The sequence below is a fragment of the Meles meles genome, chromosome 6 (assembly GCF_922984935.1).
Source record: "Meles meles chromosome 6, mMelMel3.1 paternal haplotype, whole genome shotgun sequence".
NCBI lineage: Eukaryota > Metazoa > Chordata > Mammalia > Carnivora > Mustelidae > Meles > Meles meles.
Window position 1 is genome coordinate 113,180,526 of NC_060071.1, and position 24,375 is coordinate 113,204,900.

General features: G+C 39.5%; 1 long non-coding RNA gene across 1 annotated transcript; it reads left to right on the top strand.

Annotated features, from left to right (window-relative positions):
* The first annotated feature begins 7,761 nt into the window (after positions 1–7,761).
* LOC123943239 lies at positions 7,762–22,414 on the top strand. The gene is made up of 3 exons (XR_006818601.1): positions 7,762–7,995; positions 18,721–18,836; positions 18,943–22,414. It is a non-coding gene; the product is annotated as an uncharacterized LOC123943239 (long non-coding RNA).
* Positions 22,415–24,375: the final 1,961 nt, after the last annotated feature.

Sequence of the window (24,375 nt, forward strand, 5' to 3'; positions counted from 1 at the left end):
TTGTCAGCTGGGAATAGTAACACTCATTTTACTTGTTTTCACCACGTTGTGATAAGAATGAGATTCATTCATTCCTTCATTAATACCACAAACAGAGTTCAAGGGCCACGGGTATGACCATATAATAGATGGAAATACCCTTTGCATAACTGAGAGTTTTTGAAGCCACAAAATAGTTTCTTATTTTTATTTTAAGATTAAATCAGCTCTTTATGTCAATATATCAAAGTAATTGACACTTTTAGATCTCTGCCAATCATTGAGCTATATTCGTAGAGTGTCAGTTATTTGACAGAAGTTACAGTCGGAATAGTCTTTAGCCATTCAGTCTCTGAGAAGCTAGGAATAAAGTATTAGGCTCGGATTCTTCTGTTCAGACATGCAGACCACAGAACAAATTGCAAATCCATCTTTTTGGTAGCCTTGCCAATCTTTGAGTTGAATGCAGACCTTTCTTCTTTAGAACAATTTAACTTTGAGTGCAGGGAAAGCATTAAGTTGGATAGCATTTGTTTTCACAAAATAGAATTTGAATACAGTATTTGGAAAGATGCTTCCCCCACTAAAAAAGGTCCTTCAATCTATTATATTTCTCTTGGAGAATTAGACTTCTCCAGCTTTCCCCTCCGAAGTGACTTTCCTCACCCACGTAATCATTTTCTTCCTAAATACCATTTATCATCTCCCAGGAAAAAAAAAAGTAAAGATTAAAAAAAAACATTTTCAAGGTACATCCAAGATTTCATAGCAATATTTGGTGTTCACAGTGCGAGATAAATCTGACTCTCGGTTTTTTTTGGTCTTCATATGGCATCCGAAACAGTTGTTCACATTCACACATTTATGTTTCACCATATGCATACTGTGTGCAGCTCTGTTGTTTTAAAATATTTTATTGGTTTTCCTTTAAATCTCAACTTTTGATGGGTGTCCTTGAAGAACTTGCATGCAAAAAAAAAAGTAAATGTGAATGATTCATTCATTTTGAACATACGTAGCTATTTTGGGGAGATTTTACCCTACATGGAGCACACTGTTCTCAGCAGGGAGTGAAGTTTGTATTTTTGTTCAACTCACAGCTGGATGCTGGAGATGTATTAATATTGTTAGCCTGTGCTTTTCTATCTCGTGTTTCCTTTAAGAGTTATCTGGAATCAACTGTCCTGAATTTTCGGTGGTTGTGAATGGCGGTCAGTAGTTTTATGGATTTCACTGGTGGGGACAATTTAGCGTAATGTGGCTTAAAATCTGGTCTTCCTTTAGATTTAGAGGGCAGAAGAAGGCTTCCATGGGCAAATTCATTGTTCCAGGGCAGACTTGTTAGTTGTAAGATTGGAGCTGCCCCAAACTGGTCCCATTACTTCATGGGCAATTCTAGATCTGGCTGCTGTCATATTTTCTCCTCCAAAGTTTTCTAGCAGAGAAGAAATCCCTGGGTGGTCCAGAATTTCAAGAGAGAAACGAGAAGTATTTTCTCCTTCAAACAGTCGAACTCTCCTATTAGAAACTCCTGAAATCTTCAGAACATTCCATGTAGGTGTCCCTGTGTTCCTCACAGTATGACTTATTGACTTATGGTGTCTTCTGTTTAAGAGGCATGAATGTATCTCCAGCTGTTACCAAAACAAACAGCTATAGAATGTAATGACCCATCCATTTCTAAAATTACTTCTATTGATGAATAATTAGTGCTTAGGAAGAGGTTTGGAAATTTTTTGTTAAAAGCTAGAATACCTTTCTACCTTTTGTAATGTTCAAGATTTCATAACACTGGTTTTAATGTATTACCACTGTACTGTTATGTCTTGTGTTCTAACTGGGCAAGCCAGGGAAATATTTACTAATGTCCATACTCTTGGGATAGAAACACCCTTGAAAATATGTTAGAAAATATAATATTGTTTACCTGTGATAAAAGAATAGGTCTGTGACTAGGAGAATTACTGTTTTTCTTGTACAAATAATGCTTAAAAGCAGATGTTCTGTCTTAACAGTGGTGTTGGAAGCATATTTTATGCAGCCTAAAAACTATTTCTGTATTAGATATTTAAATGCATGAGGATAAATTCGAATTGCTTTTTGTTTAAAGCAGAAACATAGAAGTATTAGCCCCAGTTTGTACAAAATGTCTGCTGCAACTGAACTCAATGATAGTTCAAATCTGAAAATCATTCTAATTTTGTAAAACTGCTGCTACTGGTTTTATCAATAAAGTTTAAGCAGATGGCTTATATGTATACGTGTGAAATTTTTTATGCTAAAAAAAGATACAGTTTTGCAGCATCAACATGCAAATTTTATGGGTCTGAATGATATTGCTTCTTTTAGTATATACAGAAACCATTAACTCCAGGGACGCCTGGGTGGCTCAGTGGGTTAAGCCGCTGCCTTCGGCTCAGGTCATGATCCTGGGGTCCTGGGATCGAGTCCCGCATCAGGCTCCTTGCGCAGCAGGGAGCCTGCTTCCTCCTCTCTGCCTGCCTCTCTGCCTGCTTGTGTGTACTCTCTCTCTCTCTGACAAATAAAATCTTTAAAAAAAAAAAAAAAAAGAAACCATTAACTCCAAAACCATGCCAACTGCAGATATGCATATTAGGGTGATGAGTGTTAAATTTATGACCCCTATAACTTACTTTGGTTTTAGGATGCTCAAGGCCTTTATGTTGAACCCATGCATGAATCAACATGGTTCAACTCAAATGTTAAAGTGTGGAATATTGGGTAAGTAAGGAGCTACATATACATAAAGATCACCTGAAATAACTAAATGGCATCTGAAGCGGACTCTGAGAAAGCAAAAATGCAGGTATTCCTATACAAAAGGGTAGGTATTTGTTCATCAGAGAGACTTTTGTCTGGAGTCCTGGCCCCTCTGTGTATATCCAGTTGGAACAGGTTTCCAAGGCTCTGAGGCAGTGAGCTAGAAATACAAGGGCAGGGCTGTCATGGTCAGACCTCCATTGCAGTAAACACATCATTGACATCCCCCAAACAAACAAGTCTCTAGATGTTTCCGTGAAAATCTTTTTACCATCCTTGCATGTTTTATTAGCTGACATAATTAATGCTACTTGTTATAATAAACAACCCTTAGTGTCAGTGAGTCTGTGTAAGACAAGTTTATTTCTCACCAAGACTTTTTTTGCCCATGCAGCTTTCTCTCTTAGCAGCATCTCAGGGACTGAGATGAGGGTCATCCCAGAGTCCTTGGGGTCTCTGAAGGACTAGATGGCCATGCAAATGGAGAGGGAAGAAAAAGCAGGAGAATCAAAGGTACAGTTAAGGGACCCGTGTTCGAGGCATTGATCACCACTTCTGTCTAAACTCCTTTGGTCAGAATGAGTCAAATGGGTCCACCAATGGTTAAGAAGGCTGGGGATTGTAGTTTATCTGTATGTACAGGGAAATGAATCCTTTTGGTGGGAAGCTCCTACACATGAGCACACACACACTTTTTTTCCCCTTTTTAAAATACTGTCTTATGTCAAATGTTGTAGGAGTGGCAATTATCTAAGGAAAACCTGCTAACCATCAGCTCATTTGTTGTTCAGCTCTTCCTAACCCATGGTGGCTCTGGAGCACTACGGGCTGGCTGAATATTTTAGTTGTGCACACTAGTCATCCTAGAGCATTTTGACACTGTTCAAGGGCACTTTTGCAAATAGAGATCGCTTGAGCTGACATACCCAGAGCCACAGGGTAGAGCTTGAGATCACAGCCCTGAGTATGGAGGAGCATTTCTTCGTGGGTATGTGCACTACATACATACGTAACCTGTTAAAAACACCAAACAAGGGGCACCTGGGTAGCTCAGTGGATTAAAGCCTCTGCCTTCGGCTCAGGTCATGATCCCAGGGTCTTGGGATCGAGCCCCTCTGCTCAGCAGATAGCCTGCTTCTCTGCCTGCCTCTCTGCCTTCTTGTGATCTCTCTCTCTGTCAAATAAATAAATTAAAAAAAAACAAAACTAAACTAAATTCATTAAAAAGAAGCACCAAAGCAAGTCATATGAAATTGTGAGCAGAAACAGAATATTGCAGAGGGAATAGAGTTTTAAAGTAAATCATCTGCAGAACCAAAAACTCGACAAACGATTATTTCTGACATTCCTTCAACAGAGATTTACCCATCTTTAAATGTTAATATAATTCAGATGGTCATCCATGACGATGGTTCTTAAAGTCCCTTGTAATATTTTAGAAAATATCTTGAGTGACATTTTATCAATGAATCAAATCACAGTATATGTCTTGTAAACTTCATAGTTTCTTTACAGTTTCCCTAGGGTTCTCTGGGGATTTCAGAGACATGGCTCAAGAGGAACTTTGGGTGACAGTTTGGAGCTCTGATGAATTTTAATGTGCATTCTGCTACATAATGGAACACCTCATTCTTTTTAGCAAACAGATATAAGGAGCAGGAGACGGATTAGCGTTACATCTGGGGTCGTCTCGAGGAGGGACAAGATTCAAGGGTTGTCTTGAGGTGAGAAGATTACAATTCAGATGGATTCTAAGCTAGACCACATGGTATTTAAATATTTAATTTTAAAATCCAAAATATTTAGTGGAAGATGTGCTCTGATCACTTGCCAGGAGAACTGAAGAATTTATAAAATAGTATCTGCAGACATAAATAGTCCAGTAAAGATTAAACTCATACCTGTGCTCTAGTTCTGGCTTTGCCACCAAGCCATTCCGTGATCTTGAGATTGCCCTGACCGTTCCATCATGTCTTCCAGCATCTATTACTTTTCCTTGAGGTGGTCCCCAGTGAATAGGGGATTTGACATTTATTTGGTGAGTTATACTGACAACAGAGAAGGAGGTTTCCTGGTCTCTTCTGATTAACTATACTGTTCATATTGGTCAAGTTAGCTAGCTGCTCTCCTAAGAGGTTATTTTTTTGTGTGTTTTTGTTTGTTGGTTTGTTTTTTTCTTTTAATTTTTTGCTCCATAGAGCTAGAGCATGTGATAATAGAGGCTACTTTTCACCTTAGGTAGAGGAGTGTTTTAAGGAAAGATGAAACAGATCAGTTCAGAGGATCACACTTACTTTGGAGGACACAGAGAGGATACAATTAGGAAAATACGTAAAGATCTTTGAGGTAATTTCTTAATGCCTGTAAAATCCAGGTAGAGACCTTTATAAGATGCCTCAGGAAGAAAAAGTAGTTGCTCTATCAATATAATGTCTTCTTTTTAAAAAAATTTTTTCTAATGATTTTATTTATTTATTTGAGAGAGAGAGAGAGGATGAGAGGAGAGAGGTCAGCGGGAGAAGCAGACTCCCGAGCAGGGAGCCCGATGTGGGACTTGATCCCAGGACTCCAGGATCATGACCTGAGCCCAAGGCAGTCGCTTAACCAACTGAGCCACCCAGGTGCCCCTATAATGTCTTCTTAAGGTCAGAAAACAATTTTCTGTGTAACAATATTTTCCCCTCTACTTAAAACAAGGACAGCAACTAGTGGGCTGCTCTCATGGCTTGTGTAAGTTTAATAACTTAGAGCTACATAGCTCAGGTAGAAACAAGGGACCCTGAGCCAGGCAGGGTGACTCCATTCATTCACAAGTGCCCATGATACCATTTATGTTCCAGGCCCTGTGCGCTCCATACTAGAAACACAGTGTTAACAAGGTGGAACTAGCCGGAAAGCTGGTGTGATGACTATTGTGAAATGGGACCAGTAGGATGATTTGGGAATGTAACTAGAAGGCTAACCTAGCCTGTAGGATGCTGTGACGGAAAGCCACTATGAGGAAGTGGTATTTAAGCTGTGACATGAAAGCTGAGCAGGAGTAAACCAGGTAAAAGGGAGGCATCATAAGGAAGAAGAAAGAACCTGGACAAAATACCTGAGGCAAGTGAGAACCTTCCCCATTCAAGGAAAAGAAAAGCTACATGACTGGTCCACCCTTGAGGTAAAATTGACAAATAAAATCATAAGATATTTCAGGTGAACCTGTGACGGTTTGATCTACATTGCCAAAAGTTTCCTATAATCAAATTTGTTATTAACACAAGGTTATCAGCTTTTTATATCTTCGGGCTAACCAATGGTTAAGTTGGTCAGAGGTGTTAAGCTGGTACTGCGTGCCTGAGGGAGCAGCGGCCAATGACATTTGTAGGGCTACTTTGGGTGGCCCCTTCAGCCTTGCAAAATGTCTGCCTTTGCAGGAGTCAACATGACACTGCAGGGCAGCCCTGGCCCGGCTCCGAAGACAGCAACTGTTCTTTTTAATTGATTCCCAGTGGTACTCTCTTCCTCCCAGGCCCTGGTCTGACCCTGAAGGGAATAAGGGAAGTGGTGTATATCCGTCTTCAATGAGATTCCCTCTCTGAGGGATTCCCTCTCTGGCTTGGACAAACCTCTTCTGCCAGGTTTGTCATTTTATCTTTCTCTAATCTGGCTCACTGGCTACCTGGAGCACTTTGATCTTCTCATCATCCCTCCCCTCCAAGAATGACAACCCCATTGAACAAGAACAGCAAAAGGCAATGATAAAAAAAAAATAAAAATTTAAAAAATTTTTTAAAAAAAGCATGCCTTGAGTGAGATATCAGAAAAAATTCAGTCAGTCCTTTGGGTGAATTTATACTCAAGTATAATTGAAACAGGCATACTTTCTCCTTTGTGAGAACGACCTTCTTTGTCAAAAGTACTTTCCGTTTTGTATATCTTAGTTTAAAGAAGCTTGCATATTGGGGCACCTGGGTGGCTCAGTGGGTTAAGCCTCTGCCTTTGGCTCAGGTCATGATCTCAGGGTCCTGGGTTCGAGCCCCGCATCAGGCTCTCTGCTTAGCAGGGAGCTTGCTTCCTCCTCTCTCTCTCTCTGCCTGCCTCTTTGCCTACTTGTGATCTCTCTCTCTCTCTCTCTCTGTCAAATAAAAAAAAAAAAAAAAAGAAGCTTGCATATTAACCTGGAGTTTTAATTAGCCATTGGATCAAATTAAAGACTTCCTCACACCATAAAGGGAGTATCTGAGCCCACAGGGTCGCTTTTCTGAAATCTTTGGCACTGTACTGGCAGCAATAGCCAGTAAAGGGATGAGACTCTGGTCTGATTTTCATCAATTAGTTCGTCCCTCTTCAAAATCTATCAGCAGTGCAAACCTGAAGACGCAAACAGGAACACGCTGGGGAGGAGAGTCCCAGAAGACAAAAGTTCCTGTAGTTTTCATCCCACAAGCCTCACCCCAGGTCACACACACACACTCCTCCCTCTTTCCCATTGCTAGGGTCCTGCACCAAGGCGCAGAGCATCCCAGTGGATCTCGGTGTTGAAAACGCACCGACCAAATTCTGCTGCCTCCTCAGCCGCTCAAAGTGCCGTCCCACTCCCATTCCTAAACCCTATCATCCCAGGGGACACCCAGCTACAGCCGGCCTGCAGCGAGTGACCCTGACTGGGTGAGGAGCGGTCCCCATCACTCGCCCAGGTCCGCCGGAGCAGGGCCCGAAGGCCCGCGCACCGAGCTGCGCCCCTCACCCACCCGCAGCTCCCCAGCTCTCCGGACCCTACTTAGGCGAGGAAAGAACCCTCCTGTTTGGGGCTCTTTGTTCGTTGCCCCTCCTCGTTCCAGTTCTCAAACCTAGCTCCCAGCAGCCCCCGCCGGCGCACCCGACCTGCAGGAAAGTTGCTCCCGAGCTGTGGAGGGGCGTCGTTGCCTCCTAGCAACGCTCCTAGCAACCGGGTAACATCTGCTCCCTCTGGTCCAATGCGAGCGGAGAGCAGCTGCGCGCCCGCCTCGCGTTCCGAACCCCGAGCGAGAGGCGCTTCAGAGACTGGAGGGACCGACCTGCAGGAGCCAGGGCTGCCCGCCGAGCTGCAGTTGCCGCCGCTGTCGCTGTCGCGCTGCCACCACCGCCGCCGCTGTCAGCGCCCCTCTGAAGAGTGACAGCTCCGCAAAAGCGGGAGGGAGCACCGAGCCCCGCGCCTCTACGAAACAGGTGCATGCGCCAATCTCCCGGTCAGTGGACCCAGCTTGCAAGGTACGTCTGGACTCCTCCAGCAATGTGCCCTCCCCCGAGGCTCAGAAAAGACCCGTTTCTTTGAGAGTGAGGATAGGGACTGTTATGGGATCCTACTGCGCCCTCAGTGATTGAAAAACGGCCAGGTGGTGGTCCCGAATAACCTGATTTCATTTTTTAAAAAATCATGACATTGGTTCTCGAGGATTCCCCTGCCCGTCGTTACTAGGTGTGTGTTTGGAAGTTTTCAGCCCTCCGTGTTTTTCCTTTGACTTCGCTGCCTGTGTGTGGCTAGGAGAGCTGGAAGCAGTAAGCACCCATGGAAAGCCTGTGGTTAAGGCTCAGATGACATCGTGTAGTCTGGACTAATTGAATCAACACGTATGGGGAGCAACAGTCTTTTTAGGTCCTGCTCTGGAAAGGGTCCATTTGGCCGGGAGCAGCCGTTCACTGTTCACTGTTACTCAATCTCCTGAAAAGTAACCATAGTAACTCACCTCTCTTTTGATGGGATCCTCCTCATTGGCTGCCTATCTTCCTTTGGAAAGCTCATCTCTCTAAATATAGAAGATGATGAGATCTGTAAGCATACATCCATGTAGAAAAGGTGCAGTTCAGCACGGCCCTTTAAAGAAAACTCTCTTCAAAGAAAAAGTACCATTTGACTGTTTCAAATCCTGTGAGAAGTAGTGTATCTTAAGGAGAATGATTGAGTTACTGTTTGTAGTTAACTGCCCGATTGTTACTTTAGAGAGAATATTTCTTGAAATTATACAAAATCTGGCATTTTAAAAGCAAATCCAGTATATCTGACTCTGATTCTTTTTTAGACCAACCTGCTGATGATCTCCCCAAGATAATCTCCCTGTAAATAATTGGTGAAATCAGTTACTGATTTACTCAGTTACTCAGTTATTTCCAAATTTCTTAGTATAATTAAGATTCCTTATGCTTAAATTCAATCTGGAGAACACTAAAGTAACTGTGTGTGCTTGAAGGCTTATCTATTTATCTGTCTGGTCCAGAAGAGCCCCACATCGAGCATCTTTGATAGGGTCCTCTTCCTACATACATTCTCCTGACTTGATAACCAGTTCAAGTCAGTGCAGTCCTGACTCTTGCGATGTTCTTTGCATCTGTCTCCGTGTTTCAAAACCTCAGATAGTCATTCATGAGCCTGAGGCTGTGAGAAATGCTCGCCGTGCAAAGGGGAACTCTTACCAGATTTTCTGAAGCTGTCCTAGAAATATACTTTTCAGATTGATGCAACTTTACCAGGTAATCGCTAGCTTAAAAGAAATTACTGTCTAAATATATATCCAGAGAAATAAATGCTAATGTAGCCTTACCATGACTTACAAAATCAATATAAGGAGTTGTTTATCTACATGGTTGCTGGGTAGAAGTCAATAGAGGTTTTCTGTAGGAAGGACATTTGTGGGCTGGCAGATTTTCCTCTCTAAGACCCATGTGAATAGACTGGGCCAAATTAGGTAGCCTGCCTTGGGGAGCATGTCAAGTGGAAGCCTGATGAGCAAACGGGTGCATGTCTGAATGAAGGAAATGAAGACAACTCTCCAAGTTGCAAAAGGAGACCATGGTGTTTTTCAAAAATTTAATTTGCGTTCGGGCCATGATGATAGAAACTCACGAGTGTGAAGCATTTTAAACCAAACCAAGTTTTCAAGAAAGAATACAGTCATTTCATGAGTGCTCAGCCCTCCAGGGCTGTATTTAACTTTCACATGTACTGAGTTATCTGTGTGCAGTTCCTGTAGGTAAGCAGCCTAGCAAAATTGCCATCAAATTCATGAAAATAGAGCCTGCTGCATTTCTTCCCTGACTTTACCTCTGTTTGTAAAAATAAATAATTGAACCATTTTATTTAGAAACCTATTTGAAAATTTATCCTGGTCTCGTTGTATAGTTTAAAAGTACTGGTCTCCATAGCCACTTATTTAAATATGTTTAGCTTAATGACTTGAAGCATTAGCTATGACTATTTAAGCCATCATTAACCTCTAGCACCATCCCCCCTTTTTCCTTCCTCCATTATAACTATTATATTTTATGATAAGAAACAAATCCAAGGAGACCAGTAAGATTGATTTTCATCTTCTGTGAGAGGTATGTGGAGTTCTAATCATACTATCAATCCAAGGCAAGTTTGAGGAAAGCAGCTACAGGTCTTGGTTCATGTATATACATTAGTCTTGTGCATTAGTAATTTATACGCATCCCATCTCTTATGTAATATGCATAGGAGTTTAAAAATCATTCAGTGCCCTTTAATTTACATGAACAGGTCTGCCCTTTCATTGAGACCACTATTGCAATCAAGAAGGTCAAGTGAAAAGCATTCTTAAATTTTAATTTTGATTCTATCATGAATGTATAATGTGCAGAATGTATACTGTGTGATTTTTTAAGAAGATTTTATTTATTTATTTGACAGACAGAGATCACAAGTAGGCAGAGAGGCAGGCAGAGAGAGAGGAGGAAGCAGGCTCCCTGCAGAGCAGAGAACCTGATGCGTGGCCCTATCCCAGGACCCTGGGATCATGACCTGAGCCAAAGGCAAAGGCTTTAACCCACTGAGCCACCCAGGCGCCCCTGTACTGTGTAATTTTGATGAACATACCTGTTTCAAGTCATTCATCAGAAAATGTTATGTGGCAGTTAGCTTTCAATAAATAAAAATAAATCAAATGGTATCACTATAAAATAAGCATTTAATTCTAGAGACATTGGAAGATCCTAAGGAAGGGTGTGAAAAAAAAAATTCCACTGATTTGTGGTTAAGGATTTAGTTGCTCTTCTCAATGGGAACCCCAGCTGTGCTTGTACATACCACGAGTCATAAAGAGGGCTGCACTTGGGGCTGTAGGGCTTACATAAGGCTGAGATCAAGCAGGTTAAAACTGAAATCAAGTTCTAATTTCAGTTTTTCCTTATATATTCTATTTGGAAGTGTTTATGTGTCTACGAATATTCCATGTTTAATTTTATGTCGTGCTGCTTTCCTGGGATTTAGAAGATGCTTTGAAACATGGGGAAATGTTGAAAGGTTTGATCAAGACGCCAAAGCCCTGGGCTCTGCACTGAGGATTCATGCCAGCTGGCTTTAGCTGTCAAAACACCGACACCCTTACAATAGCTCTAAAGCTGAGGCATAACCAGTTCCGACTGCTCTATCTGTCAGAGCAATATGCTTCAGAAACCTAGAGAAAGGGAAAGAAAATAATGATTTCAGAAGCAGAGGGGTAAACTGACCATGGACATTCACCACTAAGACACCTGCCATTTGGGGGAGGAGCTGATCCTTGTCAACCACTGCCTCCCTCCCCACCCCCACCCAACTAAGAAGTTGATTAACTAGTGTCAATACATTACTTTGATGTTTCCCCTATTTAGTCTAACATAATTATTTTTAGAACGTTTCCTGGTTACATTTGTGTTAACAAGCTAATAACAGAGCTGTCTAGTTCACTGCGATATTTCTCAGTGTGGGGAGTAAGGGGGCATTAATAAAAACCACTGAGGGCTTGCTAATGTTATGTTCAAGGTTATAATATAGCTTTAAAAAACTAGAATTTTTAAAGCTTTTTTTCATATTATAAAGTGCAACAAAAAGTCTTCTTGGCAGGGAGAAATGCAAAAGTCTTCTAAACATCAGTGAGGCTTAGAAGGTTTGAAGGAAATCTCCGTGGTGGTGCTCTGGAGTCTGTGTTATTTTTTAAATGATTATTAAAAGGGAGCACGGGGTATGAATATCAATAGAAGTTGGGGATATTGCAAAGAGAATCACAACTCAAGAGCCTAGAGTCTTAATTCTGTCTGCAGGTGCTGCTTGTTTACTGCTGTCTGGCTCATTGCTCCATATCTGCCGTGTGGGATAAAACCAGCTGTTAACCAAAGAGGAGTGTTTGAGTTGAGCACAATGCAATTTAATGAAACACCTATAGTCTTTAGAAGGAAGGTACCCTGTGAGTGAAGGACATTTCACCACCAGAGCAACTCTGCGTGGTGACACAAATTAGGCTAATGAGTGAGGGCAGAGAATCACCAACTCCAGGGCAAATTCTCCTATATTCTTGGTGAGTAAAGTTAATGATTAGCCCATTCTATGTTTTTCTACAACCGTTCTGGTATACCAGGCTAAATGTTTTCAGCAATACACCCTAACCTGAAGGTAGTCAAAGTGGACGACAATGAGGGTGATTAAGAGGGGAATTTTTCAAAAGATCTCTGCAGTCTACTTACAAGGAACTGAAAAACCCTCCTCTCTGAGCAACAGACCTGAGTATCTAAGGAAGTTGTAACATCTCCCTCAACATTGTCAGTAAGATATTTCTTGGAACCTGCACCTGCAATATGATTGCTTCTCCCTTTTCCTTTCTGATTCGTTCTCACTTTCCAAGGTGAAAGATGTAGTGAAAGGGAGCATCATCCTTCAAAAAAGGAACGTGCTTCTGAGGAGAGGTAAAGCACAAAGTTGCCCCATGAAAATTACTGCACTTGGTCTCCATTGTTAACAGGGCCAGACCATAGCAGAAGTTAGGCCTTGGTGCAGCAACTCAAGTAACTTCATGATTACACGGCTGGCCATATCCCACTTAATAATGTTGTCTTTGGTGCAGATGCCATCAGCAGTGGAACAAGACAGGTAGGCTGTGGAAGGGTGTTATTTTATTTACTGGTCCAGACCTATGCTTGGGTTCTATTCAGGATGGAATCCAGTTCCAGACAATGCTGCTGGTCTGGGGGAAACTCTTCTACCTCCTTTCCTGTCAGTATCCCTGCAAGTTCCCAAGAAACGTTTCCAGGAGCTACAACTTGTTGCTAATTCTAAACTGCCCGCAGAGTCCATCTTTTGCTTGGAGTGGAGGATAAATCTGAAGAAACAGATTGTTCCGTTGATTTGGAGCTAAAAACTGGCACTGAGTTCTGCTCCATAGAATATGTTATCTAGAAGGGTGCCAGGCAAGAGGTTTTGAGGGATAAAATTGATGGAATCTTGCTATCACAAAACTAACGGTCTATAGGAGCAGCTTTGCAGCCTTGAACTTGCTTCCGTCTGCCTTCTTGAGTGCACTGGTGAATGTTTCACGGTCCTGCGCTTGACACAGAAAAGAGGACAGATGTCCTGCTATAGCAAACACAGTGCCGCTTAATAGGACACTTATCTATGATTTCAAAAATGAGATCACTGCCCTCACAACACCTAACTTTCATTGTAGGGTAGAAAATACATGGAAATGTGACAGGCACTGAGTAAGTGTTTTTTTTTGTTTTTTTTTTTTAAGATTTTATTTATTTATTTATTTATTTGATAGCGAGAGAGAGAGATCACAGGTAGGCAGAGAGGCAGGCAGAGAGAGAGAGAGAGAGGGAAGCAGGCTCCCTGCCGAGCAGAGAGCCCGATGTGGGACTCGATCCCAGGACCCTGAGATCATGACCTGAGCCGAAGGCAGCTGCTTAACCCACTGAGCCACCCAGGCGCCCCCTGAGTAAGTGTTTTAAAACAGCATCTCACTTAATTTACATACAGCCCATGACTTTGATGTTGTTCCACCATTTAATTGAAGAGGAAACTCAGGCTCTTTGAGGTTAAATACTTTGCCCGGTGTCACTAGGCAAATAACTTGTAGAGCTGGCATTTGAACTGGTGCTGTGGAACAGCACTAGAAAATCCTGTTGAAGTATTTTAAGCCACGTGGCAAGACTGAAGAAGGCAGCTAATGGTGACTGATGGGATAGCTCTTTCTAAACAAAAGTGGCCCTGAAGGGAGGATGTCTGTAAGCTTTGCAACTAGCAAAACATTATTTAGTCAGGTAGGGACATGTACTTCTTAAGGCTCTCGCCAGGCTGACACTATGCAAAGGGAAGTCAGTGCGAGTGTGGAAGTCGGGGCCCACGATTTGTCCACCAAACATGTGAGTTGTGCGTCTGAGACTAGACCCCACCTTCTTCTCCCCATCGATCAGACTTTTCTGTTGTCTGTGGCTAGAGATGGACACATCTCCTAGGAGGATCTCAGCTCAGTTTTTGGAGTTCAAAGTGTTGTGGGGAAAGGAATAGAAAGGTTACTCCAATGAAGATACGTTAAAACTCATCACTTTTTCACCGTCTCTGGGGCTTTTCAACCTCAGACAAAGACTGGATCGCCATGACAGCTCTTGTCCTTTTATTATGGTCTGTTCTCTCCAAGAGTTTGTAAATTAATTTGCTGATGATCTTTCCTTAATGTACTGCCCCTGGGCCGTGTACCTAATGAAATCACTTGTGTAATAATAGGATTTCAGTTGTCTGGAGGCAGGAGTGGAACAATAGGAAGAGCGCTTGAGCAATCATTTGTAATTACATTTGAAACATTTATTTAAAAAATGTGTATAAATCGTTCTGCTGGAACTCTAATGACAGAGGTGGTCATTCTATTCTGTAACTTCTCATTTGTTGCTTCTTGGAGTTTTATGTATGAAATACATTAAGCTGGGCACAGATATTTTATATGCCCCTGGGGGGTTACAGCGTTAAAATCTATTTGAATATCCAAGCCAGCATTACCTTTTGAGATAAATATAGGCTCAGCCTAACTCAGTTTTATAATTTATATCCTGTTCTCGGAACTTAGGACACTGAAAATGAACACATAAAGTCATTTTATTTTTTCTTGTCTATGTCAAGGCTGGGTTGAGGTTAGCTCTTTAGTTATGGGAGAACGATACAGACAGATTTGCCCCTGTTTACTGGATCATAACAGGCAAATTTCTTTGGAAAATCTAGAGTAACTTTAATTCTCCAAATGATCATCAGGATGTTTCAAAAACAATTTACATTTCCTTTACCCCAAACGTGTGATCAGTGGCCATAAATCCAGAAACATTTTGTTGGAGTCACTGCAGCACCTGTTTTATACTTTTTTTTCTTGACCATTTGAAATATTCTTTTGTAGTCTTTTAACTCTCCAATTACAATCTAGTATCTCTGGGAGGGTGGGCGATGAGACAGGAGGCCAGGCTGGGATTTGTGTCTTTGGGGTAGGTCTGTGCTTATTGGCACTAATAAGAGCTTGGATTTGAGTGACCACTGACTGTATGCTAGGAACAGTGCCAGTCATTTTCCATGAATTATTTCAATGGTCCTATGAGCCAGTGTTATTTCTAGCCTCACTTCACAAATAAGACTTGTAAAGAGCCTACATAATTTTCTTAAGGTCACACAACTAGGAAACAGCAGAGCTGGAAATTCAAACCCACTTCAACCACCTGACTTCAAAACCCAAACCTGTAGCCACACAACTATTGTAAATCATGGAGCCCTTCTGAGCCACAGGTTCCTCATCTGTATACTTTGGAGGATGACTCAGGTAGTCAATAAATTAGTTTCCAGCTCTGAATTTTTTGAGTTTCAATCCAGCCAAGAAAACAGATGCAGGAACTTATGTTTGCTATATATTTTAGCCTCAAAGTGGCTAAAAGCATCCTCCAAAAACATTTATGCCAAAAACATTGCAAATAGCTAAACAGCCTGCAAGGAGGTAATTGTCAAACCAGTACCAGCTGTGAAAGCTTTTCAGCATTTCAACAACCCTTGGGGGTGTTTTTTAAGAGCAATAAACTAAGTGGCTAAGTGTGTTGCCCATGGAGCTGAGACACAAATCTGGACCCCTGAGAATTTACTGTGTTTTCAGGGTCTGATACATTCTGTATCTGAGGCCAGTGGCTCCAATACAGCCAAACATGATCTTAATTAATGAACCTTGGAGACATTAAGGATAATTTTTTGGTCTTGATCTATGAATTAAAAACACCTTTCCCAGAGCTCCACTTGGTTTCCTTGACATTCGGTTCTCCAAGCTGCCACCTGTCCAGCCTTGTCTCATTCACTGGAAGGTTTTAATTTGGTCTTCAATGCTATAGACATGGCATTCCTTTGGAAAATAAAATGAGCAGATGTTAGAAGAACAAAATATGTATAGATGAAAATGTTTGCTATGGTAAAGTCATTCTTCTTTCCAAGACTTTCATCAATCCTTTCCTACTGTGATAAGCCATTGGACCTTATTTCAAAAAAAAAAAAAAAGAAGCAGTGACTTGTCCAGCTATAAGGCTAATAAGAGTCATTGATACTTCTTAATGGGAACCCAGAATTTATGTTGAAAAGTGACCTCATTCTTCCTTCACTACTTAGTTAAAAGGCAGTCTGGCTTTATTCATGACGCTACAGCATGGAAGCCAACATAGCCAAGGCTGAATAGCAGCAGCTACCAAAAAAATCAATCATGCTGATTGCTTGGCATTCTGATGATAAAGCAATCAGTGGATGGACTGAATATTCTGCTTTTCTACCGGTGTTGTAGTGCAACTACCATCCCTGTCTAGGTCTCTAACATAGAGGCTCTCGAAATTCAGTCCCCACACGCCCAGCCTCAGCATCACCTGGAGACTTGTTACAAATGTAGATTTTCTGCTCCTAGTTCAGGGCTACTGAATTAGAAATTCTGGGGGGCGGGACCCAGCAATTTGTGTTCTTAGGAGCCCTTCAAATGAGTCTGATGCTCTCCAACATTTGAGAACCACTGTGGCATCAAACACGTAGTTAAAAAAGAGTTCAGTCACAATAATGAATTGTCATCACAGAATAACACAAAGCTTCAGCCAATTATTTGATTAAATTCTTTAAAAATATGGATAAGAAGGGACACCTGGGTGGCTCAGTTGGTTAAGCTGCTGTCTTCGGCTCAGGTCACGGCGATCCCAGGGTCCTGGGATGGAGTCCCACATTGGGCTCCTTGCTCAGCAGGGAGCCTGCTTCTCTCTCTGCTTCTGCCTGCTGCTCTACCTGCTTGTGTTCTCCTTCTCTCTCTCTCTCTCTGACAAATAAATAAATAAATAAATCTTAAAAAAAATAAAAATACGTATAAGAAAATTCAGTTTACAGGGGCGCCTGGGTGGCTCAGTGGGTTAAAGCCTCTGCCTTCAGCTCAGGTCATGATCCCAGGGTCCTGGAATGGAGCCCCGCTTTGGGCTCTCTGCTCAGCAGGGAGCCTACTTCCTCCTCCTCTCTCTCTGCCTGCCTCTCTGCCTACTTGTAATCTCTGTCTGTCAAATAAATAAATAAAATATTAAAAAAAAAAGAAAATTCAGTTTACAAAAAACTCTAGAAAACCGAAAAACAAAAACAAACAAAAAAAAACAACCCAAAACAGATCCTGAGAAAACTGGATTCAGTTATGTTTTCTTTGTTTTCAATATACTCCATTTTGTTCTCTTTTCCCCCCAACTTTTTTGAAGTCTGTGAAAACTCCATATAAACCGAGTTCTTCTTGTTGAACTCAGAGACTGCATACATACCGTAGCAACTATTGTCTTCGATTCAGTTGTGAATAATCATTATACATTTGTCTCTTTTTAGGTCAGACCAACCAGTGCTTTAAAATTCTTACTGCCCTTGTTGGGGCGCCTGGGTGGCTCAGCGGGTTAAAATTCTTACTGCCCTTGCAAATCATGCCAATTCTAACTGAAGACTCTTTTGGGTTTATAGTCCATACTGGTATCAATGAAAATTTGGAATGTTTTAGGTGTGAATTGTGTAGCTTTTCCCAGTGGTTTAGGAAAACCATCCAGCTACTACAAGCTTCAGGAAGTGTTACAGATGTCTCTGAACTGGAAGAAAGACTAGAACAAGCAAGTTCTTAAAGTACACATTTTTAACATTTAAGATTTTTAAAATTTAAGACAGAGGAAAAACATCAAATGTCTTCATCATAAATTTAACATGTTGATAAACTACTCATTTTGTGAATCAAATAGTTTCAACACCCAGAGGTATCTGAGGACGTGGATTAAAAGTAAAATTGATAATGTATAAATATGAGTATTTATTTTGATTCAGTCCCCTGAGGTTGAATGAGTACATACTAACCAGGACTCCTTCTCCTTTACGTTTAAGCTTGAACTTGCCTGTTTTCTGTGATAAGAGCACCATCTATAGTTCGCACTAGGAACTCCCTTTAAACCAAATAATTTCCGCAAATAGGCTTTCAGGACACTAATGTCCTTCCTTAAGCAAGTCAGAATTCTTAATAGCAATAGAATTTAAGGGAGAGAACAAAGATTTTCACATTCTAATATTATATATCAAGGTCAAGTTTTCTAGTCAGAGTCTTATTTAAACCTTTCATTTCCATATGATTAACCTCTATGTTGTGAGGATGGTAATACCATGACCGAATCATAGGGGATTGTATATAGACACTCATAATTATTTCTTTAGACTGTAATTGCATTGCCAACCTTTTTACATCAATTTGGTTAACCTAGAAACATTAAATTTTCTTTGTAAATTAGGTAATTAACTAAAAGAATGACAAAAACTAACTTACCTCTTTCCATTAATTTTGTGAATCAATTTCAAAATTTTTGCATATTTTGACATTAAATGGCATAGAATTAGATAGAGGATTGGTAAGTATTTTATTTCTGAGGAGCTACATAGGGAAATAAATAAATTCTCTAACCTGGAACATCTATTTTGGGTCTGAATAGTGGCTTTTGTCTGCAGACAGGCTTTTCGGTCACCAGAGAATTGCTCCTGACTACTTAAACATGTTGCTCAATGAATGAAGATAGAATTTTATTTTCTAGCGTCAACAGTTTCTTTTTATAAGTAGAACTTATATGATAAAATACACTTTGCCCAATAAAAATCTGACTTTTCTCCAATTATTTTATTTTGTTTAGCTTATCCAACAAAAGTATTAACATATACATTAACAACGTCGAAAGTAGCCTACTTTAAGAGAAAATATGCAGAAGAAGAAGATTTACATCAAGATTACCATGGGTATTTTCCAAAAGTAAGGGTTTACTTATCACTATCTTTTCTTTTTTATGAGTCTTGTCAAAAGCGAAAGCTCTAGTTTTCATTTTCTAAAATGTAGATCTGATGTATTTGCTTTCCAGCACCTGATATTGCCTGAGGACAGGACTTGCATTCTCAAACTTTCTCTGGAGAAGCTCAGGTTTCTTGAAGACCCAGAAACCTACTTAAGAAGGTCTGTGTTAATTAACAATTTGCTGAGGAAGATACATCTAGAGACGGAGAAAGAGAGCTATGAATACTTTAAAGAAGCTCCCTGTTATAAGACTGCTTATTCTGATACAAGAAAACGGCTGAAGTTCATGGTACAGGAATGCTGTTCTCAGTCTCTTTATTATGAAGAGCTGCATTCATATCATATTGTGCCTTATGCTTCGGAGAATGCCATTTATGGAATGGGCTACACTAGCAGCCATTTGGAGCAGAATTCTCAGTTGCTTATTTATAAAATGAATTAAAGTAACCGTTAAGTTCATTGATACTTTGTTTCTAAATGCCTGAACTGTTTATAGTGAAGATGTTAAAATAAGGCACTAATTACCAGTGCACTTGAGATCAAAGACGACATGCATGCTGAACTGAGTGGAGAGAACCCTGGTTATTACTCAGCAGTCCTTAGTATCATCCAAATTGAAAATATATCCACATACTATAAAGCAGCAAATAAGTGCTTTACAGGCAAAGGTTTTTATGCTCTTTTTAAGATACGATGATGTGTACAAGGAGACCTAGGTTAAGTTCTTATACTGATTTAAACTTTTAAGCCCCCTGTTTCCAAATTCTGCCACTCTTAGTGGCAAATAACAAAAAGTGACATTGAACTGAGAATGTGGGGTCCTTAAATATTAAGTGTGGAACAAATTTTGTTTTCTGTAAACAATGAGGGGAAGATAAGTTCTTTCTGAAAAAGCTTTGGCTTGTCAAACATTGTGCCAAATAATTGTTTGACACCATTTTCGTCTTACCGTTAGTGGCAATTCAAGATGGGGCAAACATATTGCAACTTAACTGCTGAATGTAACAACCAGATTACTCCAAACTGATCCATTTTATTTTGTTTTATTTTGTTTTTATTTTTGGCTTGATAGACACTTCTCTTAAAAGTAAAATTTAGTAGAATGAGCCTTGCAGATAAGCCTTATCTGTAAGCTCTAGAGGTCAGTTAAAATTTGTGGTGGGCCTTCAGTTAAGAGTTTACATTTTATTTATAATCTCATTTTTACAGGCTGTGAAGCTCAGGAAAAGGGTAGGCAGGTCAAATTTGTTTTTAATAGGTTGATAATTTTAAAAAGTCTTATCTGCAAAAATTGGTGAAAACAATAGAAGTTCTACATGATGTTATTTCTTCATCAAAGAGTACATTTAAGGCTGCCTAGATGAAACTTTGCACTGATTTTTGTACAGTAGTTGACCATTCACTATTTGACAAAATGTTTCAGAATGCTTTTGGTGGTGAAGTTTAGATAAGTCCCTATATTTTGCAATTTGAAAGATAATTATTTAACAAGTTGGATTGATTCCTGAAATTATTTGAAGTGGTTCCTAATGTTCTTTGAGGTTTGAGTGAGATGTCTGATTTCAGTGTCTGAAGTTATGTTCTATGGAGCATATCACTTAAAGAATTGTCATTAACCGATAAAACAGATTGGGAAAACTAGGTGCCAAAGGTATATTCAAGAAAATACCAAAGACCCAAGATGAGTGTTAGAGAGACTATGATAATGAAGATAAGAATATAAAATAAGGATTGCACAGGACATACAAGAACATTGTTAAAGGGTTTTGGAAACAATTTGCTTACTAATGTGCTTTCAGAAAAATCAAGGACACTGCTTTACGTGAAGGTATTACAGGACTTTGGCGATCATATGCTTTCACAAATCTAAATATGGTGATTGTCAACATTGTACCTCCCCTAGTTGAATGCCATCTTGTGACCAAGAAGTCTTTTTTTTTTTTTAATTCAAGAGAATATTGTTTTTAGTTCCAATTCACTATTTGTTCCCTTTACTGAATCATCAGGTGAGTCATGTGGATGTTTTTGGTATAAATATTGGTGCCCTAATTAGCATGTGTTATTGTTGAAGATTATATAGATCTATAATTGATAAAAGTACCAGGTTTGTGCTTAGTTGCTCAACCAGAATTATTAAAAAAATACTTTAGAACAAATGGAAAAAATTATAAATGGACCTAATTTTTAAAGGCAATTTTGTTTGAATGGTGAGATAGCTTTGAAATAAATATAAATATTTAAAAATTAATTAAAGGGCAAAATCTGGCACGAAAGTTCAAAAACTTTGTTTCGCTGCTATAAAATATCTTAAGAACACTTCTGTTAAAAAGTAAGTTTCTTAAACAATGAGGGTATTAATTGAATAGATTCCAAATTAGATAGGATAATTAGACTACATACAATTTAAAAATAGAATTAGTTCTCTAATAGTTTTAACTTATTTTTTTTAACTGACAGAAACACCTGGTTTGGTTTAAGACAATGTCTGTAAGAAAAACACACCAGTGCAAACTGATACAACTTACAAAACTGCCATACATTGAAATTGTTTGAGGATAGAAATATAATTTTGGAATAGAATAGAGAGGGGGAGAAAAAATTACCAAGAAAGTGTGAACTTATAATAGTTAGGGTATGTCAGAAATCTTAGAGTAACAACTCTTGGGCAGTGAACCAGCAACAGAGGTAAAGTCTGTTTTATTTGAGGATGTCATTAACTGAGCTTTCTGAGCTATATATACATATGTAGAGAAGGAACTATCTTAGAAACCAGTGGTGTTTGTGAATATGCTTTTCTTTAAAAAAAAAAAAGATTTCAAGCCAAGTTATTTAAAAATATCTTTAAAAGCATTTAATTTCTTGTCCAATAAGCAATCCATAGGTAAGGAGTGGACTAATGTTATCTTGACTTTTTAAAAAACAGTACTTTGTATTTAAATGATGTAAACTTCTCTGAATCAATAAGATTGCTGTCATTCTACCGTGGCAAACTGATACATAGAAGGACTCCATATAGACCTACTTTGCTGACCCCATCCCACGTGCTCTATTAGGGGAGAAGCAAAAGGTAGGAGACCAGTTACAACTTTCTGAATGTGGACGTCCTTTCTTTGGTAACAAAAGCCATCAGAGTAAGAAAGACAGGATGGGAAATCTGAATGCCTTTGGTAATATTGATCACTCTTATGGGTCCTCAGCCTGAAGGCCTAGTAAAGAAGAAATTTTTAAAAAGAGATAAGAGGAAAATGAAGAGACGAGGAAGGGAAAAAGTGTGTTGGAGGGGTGCAGACAAATTAAAAACAGTATTAGGAAGTGAAAGAGAAAGCTTTTTCATTGTGAGGGCAGATCGCTTACTTGTTACACTTTTTGACTTTCCGTGTCTGCTGTACACCCCCAAACCTGATATCCATAACCTACTGATATTTTCTTTCCTTCATCAATGATGCATAAGACTAGATTTTATTCAACATATGTATTATTTGAAATGTGATGTTACTGCGACATATCCCCAGAAGTGAACTCCCCGGCTAGATGAATAATGGAAAAAAATAGAAATTAAGTTAGGAGAAAGACTTAATGGTCTAATATAAATGGATAAGCTCGAACATATGATCAGATTTCAATGTACAATCCAAGATTTAATAATTCAGTGCTAGAGGAGTTGGAAATAAGTCTAATTTGCCATCATTTATTAAGCAACCACTATGAGCTAGACACTGTGCCAGGGTTGGGGTTACAGAGGTGAATGATACACAGTCCCTTTGCTCAAGCAGTTCACTGGTGAGAGAGGAACTCAAAGATGTTTGGTTTTGTTTTTAAAGTATTGAGAGTAGTACCTGCATTTTTCTTTTCTAAACTATGGGATGGTTATCAAACATGCATCTCCAAAAGTGTTTACAGCCAAGAAGATGGACAAGAAGGGAAGGTCTACCAGCCTTGATCTTAGAAGAAAGCAAGGTACATTCTGCTTTGCAACATATTTTTTACTTGGAAGCATAATAGAAAGCCACTATTGTAGACAGCAAGCGTGACTGGCTTTAGCTCATTCCTGGGGCCCAGAGATTGTAGGGGAGATAGGGTGACAAGTGCAAGTACAGAAGAATTCCTTCTCTCCCAATTCTCCAGCTTTCATGTTCTTTGTAGGGGAAATCAGGCTAATACTAATGTGAAGGAGAGCCTTGAAGGAGAAGCAAAATCAGGAAATCACAGCTTTTGAGCTGTATATAGTGTGGTCAAGGTTAGAAGGACAACTTTCTTTAATTTGCCGTGTGTAGTGAGCTGCTTGAATGAACCTCAGGATTTCTTTACATCAGCTCTGGAACCAGCTCTTCCTTCCCTCCACTCTGAATCACAGCCCAACCCCAGACCTTGCAGTCCGCTGTAAGCAGAGGTTTTGGTTCTAATTCTTCACCTTCCTACTTCCCCCAGCATTGATACTGAATTGCTCAAAGATACTTGGAAGACAGCAACAATTCGCAGTACTGTTGAATTCCCCTTTGAGAAAGGGTTTCCAAAGTGTATCAAAGTAGAATTCATCAGTTTTTGATATAATTTTTTTAAAACTATTGTAATAGTCATTAAATAATTGACTACTAAGGTAATCTTCACATTTCTAGGGTTCAATGTAATAGTTATCACTTGTGTATGTTTTGCTGAAGAAAATACTTTAGATTGGAAACAATGAAAGATTGTGTGCTATAAATACAAGCAGCTCATGATTATTATCTAATATAGAATTTTTAATTTACATTTTCCCATTCTCAAACTTCATTTTATACATCAGCAATGTGACATGTTCCAGGTGTTTTGATTTTGTTTTTTTTTTTTGTTATTAAGTGGATCACGTCTAAAAGTTGTTACATTCATGGTTGAACACTTTGAACAAAATTTTCCTATTAGCAGAGTTCTATCTTTCCCCAGGAATTATTCTATAGTTGGGTAGATAAAGAACATTCCTCTGCATTAACACTTCTCAAAACTTCTTGTGCGTATGACTCACTGGAGATCTTATCAAAATACAAATTCCTTTTAGCAGGTCTGGGATGGGGCTGGGAGTATGCATTTCTCGCATCTCTTCAGTGAGATGGGTGCTGCAGTCTACCAACCACACTTTGGGTGATAAAGCTCTAAATCATTTTGAAAATCTGAATATACATACAAACCTATATTCTGATTCCTTTCAAAGAATATGTATTTGTGTCTGTTTTCTATAGAATTTTTTAATCTAAAGAAATGAGAGATAAAAATCTCCAAATTGGCCACATATATTATAATATTTTATATACCAAAATACATATAAAATGATTTCTCATACAAATTTTATCTACACCAAGTGCAAAAAAGGAACATAGATGTAGTCATGTACCATTCTTACTCGTCAGGAAATGACACATGGTAAATTTTTCTTCTTGGTTTTTTTTCTTTTGATTATACCCAGATAAGTGAGCTCTATTTGTTAACCCTAGAGCAAAGGGAGATTTTGTTCATAGTTAAGAGGAAT